Raw genomic sequence first — 11,731 nt, forward strand, 5'->3', positions numbered from 1 at the left:
TGAAAAATAATTAATACCCCCAAAACAGGCAGAATTAATTTATGGTATTAACAGGTGGGAGACAGGAGATAGTGAATGAGAGGAGGTATAGGGGGGTTTCAGGAGGGATAGCAATGATTCTACATACAGCTGTACAATTATGATTTGTACATCTTTCCTTACATGTTATACATCAATAAAGAAGTTTTTTAGTCCCCGCCAGTTTGGCTCAGTGGTTGAAGGGCCAAGTTCAAGTCTGGTCAAGGGCACATACCTCAATTACAGGCTTGATACCCGCCCCAGATGGGGCACATGTGGAGGCAACCAATCGATGTGTGTCTTTCACAACGATGTTTCTCTCTTGGTCTCTCCCCTTCCCTTCCACTCTAAAAATCAATGGAAAAATATCCTCAGGAGAGGATTAACAAAAAATAAATAAAAGTTTTTTAAAGGCTTTAGAAAATATATTTAACCTTTCAGGGGTAGAGGATGATTTTTTCAATTCATGACTATAATGAGTCTGACAAAAAAATGTTGGTTGCTTACCTATTATTGCCCCCACCCACCCACTGCCCTTTCCCTGCTAATAGGACTCTGACTTTACTCATGTATCTAACTTGGACTTCTCTAAAGTTTTATGATTATAGAGCTTGATGCTTTCCCCAGATGAATGAGAACTCTGAGCAAGGAAGAGCCAAGTGATGAACAAGATACAAGACTGAAGAAGTTTAACCGCATTATCATGTCCATTAGCACACCGTGACACCGTGAAATAAGTTTTAGTCTCATTAATCCAATTTACAAACAAAGAAACTAAAATTTGGAGTTGAATGAGTCACCTGAAGTGGCAGAGCCTTTGACTCTTCACTCAAACTTCCACTGTTAATTCACTAACAACATGCTACTTCATCTAGATAGCAAACTATAATCTGTCCTTGTTAAAAATCAGATGCAAGTACCCAATCTTGTAATCCTGCTCACCTATATTAGATCAGTATCCTATAATCACAAATATGAGGAAGATAGACTAAATTTTAAAAACATGAAAATATATGGTTCAAAATAAATATTCTACAGGTTAATACAATCACTTTTGCCAGAGTATAATATCCAACCAAAGCATACGAAGGTATATTTTTCAAATTCCCAGATCATATTAATGGTATTAACATGTTATGGATGAATAAGCACCAAATCATAGTTTGCCATTTTGGAAATTGGTATTTTAAGACTTTTTATTAATAATATTCACAATCCTGAAAGTGGAACGTATCTCTAGTGGTGAATATAGGGCAGATTGAGGAAAATGAAAATTAAATAATTGTTATTGCTATTTTATTAGTAATAATAACGATGACAATACACCCTAAATTTTAAACAGGCAGAGTCTCCACTTTCTGTGTTTAGAAGAGCTTCGGTTTTCCACATTTCTAATTGACTACCATTTCTTCCTTAATCTAGCACTAACCAGGTGGTTACAAACTGCAAATCAAGTACTGTCACTCCACATTCCAAAGTTGACTCAGCCTTGATTTCTTCAAGTGTAAACCAGGGAAGAAAGGGACTTCTGCAAAGCTGGTTGATTATAACAGCCTCAGGCTTTTTCAGAAATAAAAGTTCTGAGCAAGGAAGAGATAAACCATCAGCAGGACACAAAGAGGAGCGTCACCCCCTACTCACCCCGACACACACAAATACTCCCTGCGGGTTTTTGTCAAATGCTTTTAAGGATGGAACTAATCTTCTTCATAAAAGCAAATGCCACTGACCACCGAAGAGGTCTTCTAGGGTTATGACATCAGCCGCTTTGGGCAATGGGGCTGTTGACTCTTCTTTCCCATTTGCTAGTTCACGTCTAAAATTATGGGGAAATGCCTTTGATTGTGCTTGCAACCCGCTGTGTCCCCAAGTGCAACAAAAAGGTCCTTTCAAAGGTCGGTAAGAAGTCCCAGGCAGACACACCTACTAACCCTATTATGGCAACAGCAAAGGCGACTGTAACTTACTGAAACCGCAATGAAAGCTCATCATTCCTACCAAAATAATAAAACCGAAGGTCCTGTCCCAAAGTCACACAGCTTTCGTGGCCGGAGGGGACGTCTCCGCCCTCGTACGGCTTTACGCCAAAACCTCCGAGGAGCAAGTGGCTGAGCCTAGGACAGTGAGCCTTGCGCCCGAATTCCGGGAGCGCGGGCGTCGGTTTCTAGGACTAGGTAACATTTCTTTTCCTGTGTCCTCCCAACTCGCTTTAAGAGTCAAACTGGGATCCTTTGGCCCGAAGATCTCGGGGAGCCCGCCGACCTAATCCTCCGGAGCAGGAAAGAGCGGGAAAGAGGAACTCGACCGACTTCCGGGAATCCCGGCTCACTCACAACCGACTTCCGGGAACGTCGCGGGCCCCACCCACCACCCACCACCCACCACCCACCACCCACCACCCGATGGGCCATTCGCCACTCGACTTCGGGGCCCCGCCCCCAGCTCACCGGGAGCCCCGCCCATCTCAGGCCCCACCCCTTCCGGCATCCCAGTTCGCGGAACTTGCCCGTTGCAGCCGCTGCCTCTGCGCAGACGTACCAGATAGTTATGTACTTTCGTTTTCGCGGCAAATCTCTCTAAGCTCGAGGCTGAAGGAAAAACAGTGATGGAATCCGGTTACTCTGTTTTCGCGCCGCCTCGCAGGGTCGCACCCGGGAAGGACGCCGGAGCCTGACGGAGTCCGCAGGGACAGCTCGGCGGGCTCGGGGAGACCGGACCGCAGCGGCCGGCCGCTCCGCGCTCACCGCACCCGGCTCGGTGGGCCCGCGCTCCCTCGCCCAGTGGGCAGCTCGCTCGGCACCTGGCGGTGTGGGCCGGGACCGCCGCGCTGCGGAGCCGCCCAGGGGTCCCGGTCTGGTGTCCGCACTGCCCGCGCCTCAAGTGAGCGAACTCCGGGGCGGGCGGCGGGGCGTGGACTGCTCGCTCTGCCTCCACCCCCTGGTGGAGGAAGACGGGGCGAGCGCCCGCCCTGCGCCGCGGCGCTCCGTTCCCCGAGATCTGTTAGCATCCCAGCCTCACTCTGAAGCGGATTGGGAGGCCAGGAAAGAGGAAATGTTACCTGGTCCTAGAAACCTCTGCCACCGGGAGAGGCCGCTCGGCGGAGTGGACAGCGCCGGTGGGTTACCCGGGGGGTGGGGGTTACCCAGAGGATGGGTTACCCGGGGGGTGGGGGTTACCCAGAGGATGGGTTACCCGGGGGGGTGGGTTACGGAGAGGGGGGTTACCCCAGGGGGTGGGTTAACCTAGGTCCTAGGCTAGGGGATGGGTTAACCAGAGGGTAGGATTCTGAGCTCTTCGTATAGCAGACCTAGACCCTCAGGCAAATTACCCTCTTCTTTCTTCACTTGTAAGTTGAGGCTAATAAAATCCCTGGGGCTGTGGAGGGAGAAATGTAATTATTTATTTTGTAGCCTTTTAAAATGGTGATGGGGAAGTCTCAAGCAAAATGGAAAATGCTTGCTATAGTGCTGTATTAAAAAGTCAATTATACATACTGCATGATCACATATTGTAAAAAGATATAGAGTCACGTGAATGAGAAGCTACAAACTGAAAGAAAATATTTGAAAAAGATATGTCTAATAACTGTTATCCAAAATACATTTGACCCTTAACTTGGCTTTGTACTTTGTGGGACTACTAATATGGGATTTAAAAAGCTGTTTTTAGGTGGACCCACGCAGTTCAAACCCACCTTGTTAAAGGGTCAAGTGTATTTCTATGTTGGAGGGCGGCTTAAGTTATACCCAGATTTACAACAACTTGGGTGGTGGGTTCCCCAACACCCCCACCTCTTGTTTAAGGGTCAACTAAAAACACTCAACAATTAAGAAAAGGAATAACCTAATTAGGAAATAGACAAAATACCTGAATAAACATCTGAAGATACAGATGGCAAGTAAGAATGTGAAAAGATGCTCACCATTATAGGGAATTGCAAATTTGAATAAACACCAGGATACCACTCTTACATATATACTAGAATGACTAAAATCCAAAATACTGACAACACCAAATGTTGGTGAGGATGTGGAACAACAGGAATTCTCATTTATTGTTTGTGTGAATCAAATTGGTACAGCCACTTTGGAAGAAAATTTGACAGGTTTTTGTGTTGTTTTTTTTAAAGCAAAAACTGCCTTACCATATGACTCAGCAACCACATGTCTTGATATTAACCCAAATGAATTGAATATTACTCAGTTCCAAAAAAGAAATGTGCTATCAAGCCCCCAAAAGACATAGCTGAACCTTAAATGTTTATTTCTAAGTGAAAGAAGACAATTTGAAACAGTTCATAATATGTAATTCCAACTATAACATTCTGGAGAAGGCAAAATTGTGGAGACAAAAAAATCCATGCTTGTCAGGTTTGTGTGGAAGGATGGCTCAATAGGTGGAGCACAGGATCTTAGGGCAATGAAATTATGTATGATACTACATTGGTGGGTACATTATACATTTGTCAAAACCCAAAATGTAAAACAGTGAAACCAAATGTAAAGTATGGACTTTGCTTAATAATGATGTGTCAGTGTTGGTTAATTGTTGGACTTTACTTAATAATGAATGTACCACACTGCAAGATGATGATGGGAGAGGCTTTGTGTTTTGGGGGACTGTGTGAGGGGGTAGAATATGTGGGAATGACTCAGCAACCACGTGGCTTGGTATTAACCCCAATGATATGAAAGCTTATGTCTATACAAAAGCCTGCACATAAATGTTTAACGCACCTATATTAATTGCCAAAACTTAAAGGCAACCAAGATTGTCCTTCAATAGGTGAATGTGCAAAAAACAAACAAACAACAACAAAAACCACCTGTGGTCCACCCATACTGCATGATCACTCACTTTTGCTGTGAAACTAAAATTGTAAAAAAAAAAAAAAAAGAAAGAAAGAAAGAAAAAAAGGCTGTAAAAAAAGTTACATATATGATGAAAGGGTTACCCATTCATTTAACAAACATTTCTAAATAGTGTATAACAAATATGTACTAGATACAAGAATATCTGATGGTAGATACAAATGATATAAAAAGGCATTCATTCAGATTACCTGTTGTAGGCACTAAAGATTTGGTTGTTAATAAATGAAATATCTCTACCCTTAATGGAGCTTACATTCTAATGGGGAAGATGAATGAACTAATAAACTATGTAGTATGTTGTTAGCAAGTATTAAGAGAGAAAAAGCACCAAAGTTGGATAGATGTTCGCATATGTGTGGGTAGTATATCACAATTTTAGATGGCGTGGCCAAGGAAAATCTCACTGTAAAGGTGATATTTGAGTAAACAACTCAAGGAAGTCAGGGAGGAAGCCATGAGGATATTTTGGGGATAAGCATACAGAGCAGAGAAAGAGAACAAGGGCAGAGGCTCAGAGATGGGAGCAGAGGGAGGAGGCACATGTGGAATAAACAAGACAGAAAGTAACAATAGAGGATAAGGTCAATGAACAGGGAAAACTGAGGACTTAATGGATGGTTTAAAAAATATATATATATATATTTTTCAGAGAGGAAGGGAGAGGAAAGAGAAACATAAATGATGAGGAGAATCTTTGATTGGCTGCCTCCTGCATGTCCCCTATTGGGGATCAAGCCCGCAACCTGGGCATGTGCCCTTGACCCGAATCGAACCTGAGACCCTTCAGTCTGCAAGCTGACACTCTAGCCACTGAACCAAACCAACTAGGGCTTATGGGTGATTTTAAGAAGATTGCTTTTTATTCTGAATGAGTCGAGTCATTAGAGGGTTTTGTGCAGAGAAGAAGCATACTCTAAATTATAATAGGATTGCTCTGGCTGCTCAGTTGAAAATAGACTGCAAAGGAACAAGAGCAAGGCAGGAGGTTATTGCAGTAATGCAGACGGGTGAGGATGGCTGGAATGAGAGTGATAGCCAATAGAAGTAACAAGAAATTGTCAGATTCTGGATAAAATATGAATGTGAAAGTGACAGGATTAGCTTAGAGATCAGAAACTGGGAAATAACTGGAAAGTTTTTTTCCCTGAGCATAACTTGAAGGACAGAGTTGAACAGTGCAAACAGCAAGTTTGTGAAAATAGATCTCTGTTTGAACATGTTAATTTGAGGTGTCAAGTAGGCAGGTGAGTATCTGAATATGGAGCTCAAGGAAGGGGTCCAGGTTGAAAATGTAAATCAGAATGCCATGAACACATGGATGGCATCTAAAGCTGTGAGTCAAGATATCAAGGGAAAGAATGTAGATAGAAAAGAGGTCTGAGGAATGAGGCCTGAGGTCCTACAATATTTATGAATTGTTGAGATGGAAGAGCAGCCACCAAGAAAATAGGGGGAAACTAGGTGTGTGTGGGGGATCCTTAAGAGAATTATTAGTTGTGCCAAATGCTGCTAATATGTCAGGAAAGATGGACTGAGAATTTACCATTGCATTTGGTAACATGGAAATTGTCAAAGACCACAATAATGGAAGTTTTAGTAGTATGGTGGGAGTAGATTCAAGAAAATGTTTGAGGACATGGGGAGAGAGGCTGAGTATAGTTAGGTCTTAAAAAGGAATTTTTCAGAAAAGGGAATGAGATGAATAGGACAATAGAGGTGAAAATGGTGTAAAAAATTTATTAAGATCTCATATTTATTCTAAAACACTTCACACTTTTGGAGAGACTTTTTTTTCCATACAAATGTTATTTAATAAGGGGAATGGTAAAGGTATGTGCCAGATGTTATGACAACAGGAAAAGGTTCTACTTATCAGGATAATAATTCTCAAGAGGAAGAAAATCAGGAAAGACTTCACAAATATGAGTATTCTGGTCTTGATAGAACATACAGAATGAATCCTTCCATTGAAAACAATAACGCAACATGGACAAAACATGTAAAATGACTGCTTGAAGGCATTAGAGAGCAGCTAACACAGGGAGGACTAAAGAGGCTACTGTCCTTGAGAAAGAAAACATATGAAGTGAGCTCCATTTTCATTCACACAGCATTTTCTCTCAGGGCATTTCTAATTCTGTGTAAAGGGTAGTAGAGCCCAAGCAGAAAGTAGCAGTCCCACTGGTTGAGTAGGTCAGAATCTGGAACCTAAGCAGCAAAATCTTAGGAGGGTACTAAAGAGAAATGACTCCAAAATTGTCCATTGAAATTATACTGCAATGATTGGCTGATGACTAAACTGCACCATTTGTAGGGACAGACTCCAGGAAACCCAGCAGGCAAGAGCAAATCAAAAGCTAAAAAGCTGAGCCGAGTTTTCAGTAGCTCCATAGGACTAGCAAAATAGATGTTGGAGTTCAAGCCCTGCTAAGCTGGAGAGGCTCTGAGGAATACTCTAATATTTCTATCAATATATCAGAGAAGGGGCAGGCTGTATGAGTCAAGACCATGCTTGTTTTATTTTTTTAAATTTTTATTTATTTATTTATTTATTTATTATTGCTTAAAGTATTACAAAGGGTATTACATATGTGTCCTTTTTTTTCCCGCACCCTTGACAATCCCCTGGCCTCCCCTACCCCCCAGTGTCTTATGTCTATTGGTTATGTTTATATGCATGCATACAAGTCCTTCGGTTGATCTCTTACCCCTCTCCCTCCTGCCCCCCAACCCTCCCCGGCCTTCCCGCTGCAGTTTGACAATCTGTTTGAGGCAGCTCTGCCTCTGTATCTATTATTGTTCATAAGTTTATAAAGGCCATGCTTGTTTAAATCTGCCCAGGCTACCATAACAAAATACTATAGACTGGGTAGCTGAAACAACTCACATTTATTTTCTCATTGTTCTAGAGCAGTTGTTCTCAACCTTCTGCCCCTTTAAATACAGTTCCTCATGTTGTGACCCAACCATAACATTATTTTCGTTGCTACTTCATAACTGTAATGTTGCTACTGTTATGAATTGTAATGTAAATATCTGATATGCGGGATGGTCTTAGGCGACCCCTGTGAAAGGGTCGTTCGACCGCCAAAGGGGTCGCAACCTACAGGTTGAGAACCGCTATTCTCAACCTGTGGCTGGATGTTTGAGATCAGGATGCCGACATGCTCAGTTTCTGGTTAGGCCTCTCTTTCTGGCTTGTAGGTGACCACCAGCTCACATGACCTTTTCTCTGTGCATGTGTGGAGAGAAAGTTCTATGGTGTGTCTTTTAATAAGAGCACATATCCCATGTGAGGGTTCCATCCTCATGACCTCATGTAAACCTAATTACCTGCTAAAGAACCCATCTATAAATGTCAGCACACTGGAGTGTTAAGGCATAAACATAAGAATTTGGGGTGGGGGGCACAATTTAGTCCATGGCAATGTCCTCAAAGTAAGAATGTGACTCAAGAATAAGGGCAAAATAGCACAGCTCTAACAAAGTCCAGCTCTAACCCATCTCAAACAGGACCACAGTAATTTGCTAGTACACTTTCTGCTTGCCAGAGGAAACAACCCCTTTTGAACAAAGGCAACATCATCTGCACCTCTACATTTCCTCATAGTGTCTGGCATCCAGTAAAACAAGTATGAAACATGCTAAAAATAGCAGAAATTACTTTTTTAAAAACAAGAAAAGACAAGCGAAATAGTACCAATGAAAATACAGATATTAATCAGACAGGGACTTAAAATAATTGATAAAATTTTTTAACAAAATAGATGAAATAAAAAAGTCTCACTAGAAATCTGGAAGCTGTTTAAAGAAAGTCAAATAGAGATTCTAGAACCTGAAATATATTTAAAGTTAAGAAAGCAAGTGGATGGGTTTAAAAAGCAGATTTTACTAACAGGATTAGTGAACTGAAAGACAGACTAGTAAAAAGTAGCCAGAGTGAAGAACAGAGAGAAAAATAAATGAAAATAGAAAGGAAAAAAGAGGACAAGAATCACATGGAATATGATGAAAAGGTCAAATACTTGTGCTAAAATACCAGAGGGAGAGAATTGGAAAGGAGACATATGAAAAATTACTGGCCAAAGTTTTTAAAAATTTAATGGAATAATTAAACAACACATTAAAGAAACTTTACAAACCCATACAGGATAAATACAAAGAAAATTACACCTAGACACAGAATAGTCAGCTGAAAAAAAAAGCAAAAAGAAAATCTTAAAAACAACTGGAGAGAAAAGATCTACTATCTTCAAGATGGTAACAGCAATACAGATGGCTGACTTTTTTTTAAAACAGAAGTTGAAAACAAATTGTCACCTTTAATGTGTTGATAGGGGAAATATATATCTATATCTTCCAACCTAAAGTTTTATAACTAGATAAAATATCCTTCAAAAAAATGAAAGCAAAATAAACTCCCTGCCACCCTCCCCAAACAAAAGCTTCAAGGACTTATTGCCAGAAGAGCTGCATTACAAAAAAATACTAGAGAGTTCTATTGGCTGAAGGCAAATAATCTCAGAGAGAACACAGAATGACAGGAAGGAAAAAAAAACATACTGAAAAGGGGAGAAATGTGGGATCCTATATAATAAAAGTCTAATATGCTAAGTGTTTGGTCATCTGGTCGTCTGTTCAACCAATCAAAGTGTAATATGCTAATGATATGTTAAGGCTGCTCAACTGCTTGCTATGATGTGCACTGGCCACCAGGGGGCAGATGCTCTGACTGGTAGGTTAGCTTGCTGCTGGGGTCCAGCTGATCAGGATTGAGTGGGCCTGACATGCCCTGGAGCCCTCCTGCAGTCCCTCCCAGCTGGCCAACCTCCCACATCCTTCCACAGTCCCGATCATGCACTGGTGGGGTCCCTTGGCCTGGCCTGCGCCCTCTCACAATCTGGGCTAAGGGACTCCCCTCCCGCCAAGTGCACGAATTTTGTGCACCGGACCTCTAGTAATATAAATAAATGTTGAATGTTTAAAACAATAATCATGATGATGCCTTGTGAGCTTTAAAACATATAGAAATAAAATATATGATAATTGTACAAATGAAATTTATGGTAATTGTGCAAGATGTAAGCAAATGAAATTAAACTATCTTTAGTTTCTAGCATTGTTTGTGAAATGGTAAAAATATTAATTTGTGGACTACCTATCTCAAAATAAATGGTATAATTTCTATAAGATTAATATAAAATGTATACATAAAAAGCTTATACAGGTAAATATAATAATATAAAGCATTTTAATAATCCAAAATCATGCAATGAAGAGAAAATAAAGGAACAAAGACAGGTAGGATAGCAGTGGCCCTGTTTAAAAAGAGAGAGCCTACCCAGCTGGCGTGGCTCAGTGGTTGAGTGTCAACCTATGAATCAGGAGGTCACACGACTGGGTTGCAGGTTCAATTCCCAGTGTGGGGCATGCAGGAGGCATCCAATCAATGATTCTCTTTCATCATTGATGTTTCTCTCTCCCTTTCTGAAATCAATAAAAATATATTTTAAAAAATAATAAAAAAAGCCCAATGATATCAGGAATGAAAAACAGGACATCAATACAAAACTTAAAAGGATTAAAAATAAGAGATTATTATTAACACTTTTATGTTATTAATATAATAATGTAGATGAAATAGAGAAATTTCTTGAAAAACATAACTTGCCAAAACTGACCCAAGAAGAAATAGAATATTGGAATATTCCTGTGTCTTTTGAAGATATTGAATAAATCATTTAAAATCAAACAAAAGCCCTAAACGGTTTGGCTCAGTGGATAGAGTGTTGGCCTGCGGACTGAAAGGTCCCAGGTTCGATTCCAGTCAAGGGCATGTACCTTGGTTGCGGGCACATCCCCAGTAGGGGGTGTGCAGGAGGCAGCTGATCAATGTTTCTCAATGTTTCTGACTCTCTATCTCAGGGGTCCTCAAACTACGGCCCTCGGGCCACATGCAAATACAAATATTGTATTTGTTCCCGTTTTGTTTTTTTTACTTCAAAATAAGATATGTGCAGTGTGCATAGGAATTTGTTCATAGTTTTTTTTTTAAACTATAGTCCGGCCCTCCAACGGTCTGAGGGACAGTGATCTGGCCCCCTGTTTAAAAAGTTTGAGGACCCCTGCTCTATCCCTTCCCCTTCCTCTCTGTAAAAAATCAATAAAAATATATTAAAAAATAAAATAAAATAAAAGTCCACACCCAAATGACTTCATTGGTAATTTTTTCTGAACCATTTAAAGATGAGATAATAAAAATTATTCATAAACTTTTCTAGCAAATAGGAAAAGAGGACTCTTTCCAAACATTTTAATAAGACTAACTCAACCTTGGCAGCTAAACTTGACAAAAACAGCACTTGAAAAGAAAATTACAGCCCAATATATCTCATTAACATAAATGCAAACAATCCTAAGTTAGATATTGTCAAATTGAATATAGTGACATGTCTACAGAATAACACATCATGACCAACTAGGCTTTATTCCATAAATGAAATATTAGTTTAACATTAAAAAAATCAAAGCAATTCACCACATTACAGAAGAAAAATATCATATGATCTACTCAAAAGATGCTAAAGAAGGATGGATAAAAATTCAAGACTTATTTATAATAAAAACTTTCAAAAAATAAGAATAAAAGAGAATTTTCCTAATTGGATAAAGGATATTTACACCAATGTACAGATAACATCATACTTAATCATGAAATATTAAAGAATTTCTTTTGCAATGAGGAGCAAGACAAGAAGGCCTACTATCATCACTTCTCTTCATAATTGTGCTGGAGTCTATCACCAGTGCAATAAGGAAGGTAAAGAGAGTTAAATCAT

At 40.3% G+C, this 11,731-nt stretch overlaps 1 protein-coding gene across 2 annotated transcripts in view; it reads right to left on the minus strand.

The window, feature by feature from the left end:
- Positions 1-2,907, minus strand: part of RIPK1 (receptor interacting serine/threonine kinase 1) — a 47,305-nt gene extending 44,398 nt beyond the window's left edge. The window contains exon 1 of one of the 2 annotated variants that reach the window (XM_070405811.1): positions 2,557-2,907. The gene's annotated coding sequence lies outside the window, so the exon portion shown is untranslated. Of the gene's footprint in view, positions 1-1,985; positions 2,367-2,556 lie in introns of those variants that run through there. The other variant, XM_070405812.1, reaches the window with a different exon arrangement.
- Positions 2,908-11,731: the final 8,824 nt, after the last annotated feature.

Source organism: Myotis yumanensis, unplaced genomic scaffold (assembly GCF_028538775.1).
Source record: "Myotis yumanensis isolate MYYU_CA2020_CCGP unplaced genomic scaffold, mMyoYum1.0.hap1 SCAF_2, whole genome shotgun sequence".
NCBI lineage: Eukaryota > Metazoa > Chordata > Mammalia > Chiroptera > Vespertilionidae > Myotis > Myotis yumanensis.